Here is a 6,425-nt window from a genome sequence, read left to right on the forward strand (position 1 = left end):
GAACAGGGGCCCAGACCCTAGCACATCGTCCCAGCAGTTTTCTCCGGTGAATGTCCCACATCTGAACCTTACACTTCCCATTGTGGCCACATTGAATGGTTAGTGAACTGTGGAATCCACCTGTGTCTACTCCCCAGTGCTGAATCACAGGTGTATGTGGCTATGAGCAGCTTGTTTTGTAGGTACTGGGGATTTGAACTCAGGTCCTTCTGCTGACACAGCAAGTGCTCTGACCTACTGAACTCCCCAGGCCCTTCAGGGGATCCATATTATTTTTTGTGCATCTCAAACAGATATGGGTATCTCAGATATGGCTGCACACCTCATAAACAACACCAGCAGCTGGTTTCTCTTTCCCCTTGCTTCCAAGGAATCAGGATAACAGGCTGAAAACAAGTTTGTCCTTTCGGCTATGTATTAAGGAAGTCTGCTGCCTTTTGGCACAGGGTCTCTTCAATCTCTTGGGAACTAAGGGGAATCTTGTTTTGTCTTATGAACTAAAATGTTCTCTTTAGAACCTCACCATGCTGGTTGTTTTAATATATAAGGCTCTCACCTAAAAGACTGTCTATCTCAGACTCCCTGCCCCTTAAAACACTCCATTTTCTCATACCATCAGGATTTGAACATAACAAGAATATTTGACTTCAAAATTTATTAAAAGTGCTTTTAAAATGTTAATATGCTAGGCATCGTGGTCCAGACATTTAAAAACCAGTGCTCAGGTGGCAAAGCCAGGGCACATCTCTGTTGTAGAATACAAGAACAAATAGAGTTCCAAGTCAAAGAAAATTACATAGTGAGATTCAAATCTTATTAGATTTTTCACTCAATGATTTACCCATATATATGCACATGTGCTGGCTCCTCTAGAAGTCAGAGGACAGCTTGCAGGACTGGTGTCACCAGCCTTAGTGGCAGGTGTTTTCACCACTGAGCCCTTAAAGAGCTTTTGAATTTGCAAAATTTAACACACACTCTATTTCATTTCCTGTGCAACACTGACACTTTGCCCTGCAATTCAGAGAAGGAAGCACAAAACCAGTTGGTGGGCAGCTACATACTTTTATCACATTTGTCAGGGACACATATAGAAAACAATGTTTTTTAAATAAATTGACAATAGAATGGTATACATGAATTTATGGAAAGCAAACAATATCATGAAAGTCCTCCAGATCACATGAACAAATCATATATACACTAACTAAATAGAACATTTTATACACCACTTCTTAAACATTTAAGTCTATCAGTACTTGTTCTGAACCCATTATGATGTTGGGTACTAACATCAGGACATTTAATCAGTTCCTTGCTGTGTTGTGTTGGAACAGAATGACATCTAATAAACCATTGTGTTAGAGCTAGAGAAAAGTTTCAGTGGGTAGTAGCACTGGCTGCTTTTCCAGAGGGTCTGGGTTCAATTCCCAGCACCCATATGCAGTTCACAACTGCCTATGCCTCCAGTTTCAGAGAACCCAGGACCTTCACATAGACATACATGCAGGAAAAACACATTGAATAAAAAGAAAAAAAATTTTAAATATCCTCCCATCCCTGGGAAGTGGTGGAACACACCTTAGATCACAGCAGTTGGGAGGCAAAAGAAGTTATATCTCTGAGTTTGGAGCCAGCCTGCTCTAAAGAATGACTTTCAGAACACCCAGAGCCACACAGAGAAATACTGTCTCAAAAAACAAACAAACAAACAAACAAACAAACAAAACAAAACAAACAAATGTGAAAAGCATCACTATAGTCTTGTAGGAGAAAATGGTATATAGTCTACATCATGGACATATGGGTTTCTGTCCTAATATGTTGTTTGTTTTGTTTTGTTTGCTTAGTTTTCAATTGACCTAAATGAGTCTTCAAAATGGATTCTTCTAGGAAGTGTGTGAAGCCATTAAGGAATGGTGAGAAAAGATCCACATTCTTCTGTTGCTCTTTAGATGTGCTAAGTAACTAGCACTCTGATGCCTTTTTTCATCAGCCACTCAAAAATCTCATTCTGCATGTAAAAAACAATGTATCCACTGTCAAGCTGAATCTCCTGAATCAAAGCATCTTGGAACTCAAACACATGGACATCATTGTACAGGAGCCATGCTTGCTTTTGAAAGTACACATTGCTTACATGATGACCTGAATCTTGTGAGCTACCAACATGGCTGACAAGACTAACAACTCTGTAATTCTGAGGATCATCTCTCACTACCAAATTTTTGGACTCATCAACAGCATCTACTGTGTTGTTGCTTCCTGGAACATTGTTATTTTTAGGATTCCCTGATGCACCAAGGGGATCTTCATCATCTTTCTGATCTCTCAATCCTGAAGACTTATTCAGATCCTTCTCTGTGTCCTGAGTACCCTCAACACTTTGAGGTGATGCCTGAGGAAGGAATTCCTTGTGCAATCTATTCCTGTAAATAGAGAGCAGCTCTTCTGCCATTTTGTGAGATCCTTCAAGAATCTTTCCTTCATTAGGATCACAATAATTGACAACCTTAGTGGTAGTGTGGTGATCTGATGTTTCATCTACATTAATTTTCTCATGTCTTCAGGGACATTTGGGACATCACAGTCATCAAGGGGGATGTAATCAATCAAGGAAAATGGTGATTTCCTATTTTCATTATAGTGAGAAGATACATTTAGACACTTAGAAATCTCAACTGGCTGCTGACTCTTCATCAAAAACCCATTAGCAGTCAAGTGGTAGTGTTTCAGATGAAAAATGAGGACCCTGGGGAACCTCTTCAAAGTGTGCCTGAGAACGGAATTCTTGTTCTTGCACTTTGCACAAATATGCTCATTTTTTCTGGTGTAAAGAAAAGTTCAAGGGACTTTTGAATAGATAGAGGCTCTTCTCTTGCCCCTTGGTGCAGGTCAACAGAGAGGTAATTACTCACTTCAATGTTGAGAGTAGCCTCACCATAGGCTTCACAAGCAATTGATCTCTGCAGCTCTAATTCAAAATTAGCACTGACAGGACAAACGAACCTTTTGGGGATGGCAGTCCCAGCACATGTTGATGGAGATGATCTCTCAGCCTTGTTATCCTTCTCAGTAGTCTGTGTGGCATTTAGTTTTTCCATATTCACTTTCAATTGGTCTAAACAGTGAGTTAGAAATTCAAAGGGATCATTCTATTCATTGCTCAAGAATGTGTTTGCAACTGTGGAAATGGATTTCTTCACATCTATGAGTAACATTCCTTTGATCTCTATATTCTGGACATCTTTCAAGACAAGCAGTTTGGTTAAGGGCTAGATAAGATCATCACAGGAAAATTTCTACCATGGGATACCTTGTGTGAGCAAGTCCTATGCAAATGGTGGAATCCCAATAATATATTGTAAAATGGAATTCATGTAACAGGTATTTCCCAGATTGGGGAAGCCTTCACGTTTCACTTCCTTCATGTAAGTGTCTGGAGTAGCCTATATGTCACTATATGTGTATAATTGGGTCTCCTGTCTAAAATTTGATCCACTTTCATCAGGCCATATTCGTGTTGGAAGAACAATGTCATCATCTAGGTTAGGACCCAAGCAGGTGTTGGGGTTGAATGGAGGTTCAACTTTTCCAATGTTATGTTCTTCCTGATCTCCTAAGCCATTGGTTTCTCTTCTTCGCTTTTAGTTTTGGATTTCTTTTCTGGTTCAGAATTATTTTCTTCAAGAATGTCCTCATTCATTTCTACTGTGGATGTTGTTTTTCTCTTCATGTTTTTGCTCTGTATTTCTCCACTCTCTTTTTCACCACGACTGCTGCTGGAGTTTGGCTCTGAAACTTCGTGGGGAGTGGAGTCCAACTTTCTCGTTTATTATTCAAGGGTCCACACACGAGCTCCTGCGGCTTCCTGCAAAATGGATCACTGCTTTCAGGAATATGCTGATTGCTCTTGGGTTCCTCAGATTGTTGGGATTCAGATGGATGAAAAAAATCCAGGAAAGACTTCAACCTTTCAACATCTATGGAGGACAACTTGTCAATGAGTAAGGAAGTGTCATCTTTCAGAGTTAAATGCAGATGATGCACTCCTGTCTCACAACAACTGACCACTACACCTACTCCATTATCACCCAGGTGAAAAACCCTACTCCTTCCTTCCAACTTGAAGGAAGCCACCAGATCAACCTTCTGTTTTCTTTCTACTATTAGGATGACTGCTTCTTCCACTGAGAAGCCTGGATGTTCTCGCTTGCCATTCTTGCTTCAGATTTGGACAAACCTATTTAGCTTTGGAGGAGCCATTCTTTTTCTCAAAGAAAACTCATAGAATCTAAAAACAAACAAAGAGCACATTACAGACAGCGAATGGGACTCAAAATGTATTGATCCCAATGTATTTTTGTAAAACTCTAACTGGCCTGAAATGACTTTCATTCTTCTCTTCATGCCTCAAGTACAACATGCTGAGAAAGCTCACATTTTTCTTTTAATATTTATAATTTTGATTCATCAATTACAGTTAACAGAAACATGAGTTACTTGTATCCTTTAAATAAAACTAATTAATTATATATAAGTGTGTGCATTTGTGTACATGTGAGTGCAGTGCCCTCAGAGTCCAGAAGAGGGGATCAGAGTCCCTAGAACTAGCATTACAGGCAGTTTTGAACTACCCTGTGGAGGGGCTAGAAACTGAGCTCAGGTCCTCTGTTAGAGCACAGTACGCTCTTAACCATTGACTCCTCTCATTTACATGATCAATACATGCTTTAACCTCTGTGCTATTGAAGCTGTGTCCATTCTCTGGAAGACACGCTCAGAGTGCGTTTGCTTTCTCTTTTTCTGTCCCGATGTTTAATTGTGATGGTTAGTTCTATTTGTTAACATGCCACAACCTACCAGCACCTGGAAATTGAGTCTCATAGGGTTTTGTCTAGATCTTTTTGACCTGGGAGATTGACTTGGTAGCCTTAATTCGTATGAAAAGAACCAGCTTGAAAGTATGTGGCACTATTCCCTGCTTCAGTATGTGGCACTTTTCCCCATTTGGGGATACTAAAGTATATACGGATAGAGAAATATGTCTGCATGCATTCATTTTCTCTCTGCTAGCTGTGGCTGTCTTGTAACAAGCTTTTTCAAGTTCCTGCAGGTGTAACTCCCAAAGTGATGAACTGTAACCTGAGACTGTGAACTGAAATTAACCTACCCCATTCTCCTATGTGTCCCTAGTTTTTGTTTTCCACATTGTATTTTTAAATTAATTTATTTATTATGTATACAGTATTCTGCCTGCATGTGTCCCTGTAGGCCAGAAGAGGGCACCAGGTCTCATTACAAGTGGTTGTGAGCCACCATGTGGTTGCTGGGAATTGAACTCAGGACTTCAGGAAGAGCAGATGTGGCTCTTAACCACTGAGCCATCTCTCCAGCCTCAGACTATTTTATCACAGCAAGAGAAATGGAAACTACAAGTACCTCAAATGAAATCTCGTGACAGTGCACATCTGGTCTCACTGGTGCCTCTTCTTTTCTCTGTCCCTCGGATTACGCCTAGATAATGACGTTCTGGTCAAATTCTAGTCACTCATGCAAATGCAACAGTTACGAAGATGAGCCTGAGTGGTCACCTCTGGTGCTGGCCTTTTTGACTGCAGATTCCAGATCCAGATATTCAGTCCTGCAGTGGTCAGATGATGAAAATCATGGAGTACAAATGTGAATGTATGAAAAGCTAAAGATACAGCTCAGTGGTTAAAGCATCCAGTATGTATAAGACCCTAAATTCAATCCTTAGAAACACACATCAACAATTCTGAGCTTTGTGACTGTATATATGTAGGCAGGGTTTTCCTGTCCTATAGCTGCTCTCAAACACAAACACTGAGGCTTATATTATTTACAAAGGCTCAGCCAGTTGTTCAGCCTTATTACTAACAAGCTCTTAGAATTTAAGCAGTTTAAACTATATCCCTTATTCACACTCTGTCGTGTAAAGGTACCTTTATTAACATAGCAGGTTCGTCAACTCTATCCCTGTCTGGCTGGTGAATCCAGACTCTGCCCTTCTTCCTCCCAGCATTCTGCTAGTAGGGCTCTGCTGCCTAATGTTATTCTTCTCAGCTATTGACCATTCATTCAGCTTGTTATTAAACCAATCACAGTGACAAGTCTTAACAGTGTAAAAAATGATTATGCCACAGCATTTGAGTATAACCGCAGCACTGGGAAGGCTAAATCAAGACATAGACACGTGTGAGGCAAGAATAGGAAATGTAATAAGACCACAATCAACAAACAAAAACAGAAAAAAAGAAGAGAGGGAAACAGAACCCAAAGCAAAGTGGGAATGGAAGCAAGTAGGCCTGAACTAACAAAGGCTACATTAGACCAGTGTCAACGACTACACACAGCTTACAAGAGGTTTAATGGTGCTTGCTGCCAAGCCTGACAACCTGACT

General features: G+C 40.3%; 1 pseudogene; it reads right to left on the reverse strand.

The window, feature by feature from the left end:
* Window positions 1-3,619: 3,619 nt before the first annotated feature.
* On the reverse strand, window positions 3,620-4,225 carry LOC118575623 (annotated as a pseudogene).
* Window positions 4,226-6,425: the final 2,200 nt, after the last annotated feature.

Source organism: Onychomys torridus, unplaced genomic scaffold (assembly GCF_903995425.1).
Source record: "Onychomys torridus unplaced genomic scaffold, mOncTor1.1, whole genome shotgun sequence".
In the NCBI taxonomy this organism is placed as follows: Eukaryota; Metazoa; Chordata; class Mammalia; order Rodentia; family Cricetidae; genus Onychomys; species Onychomys torridus.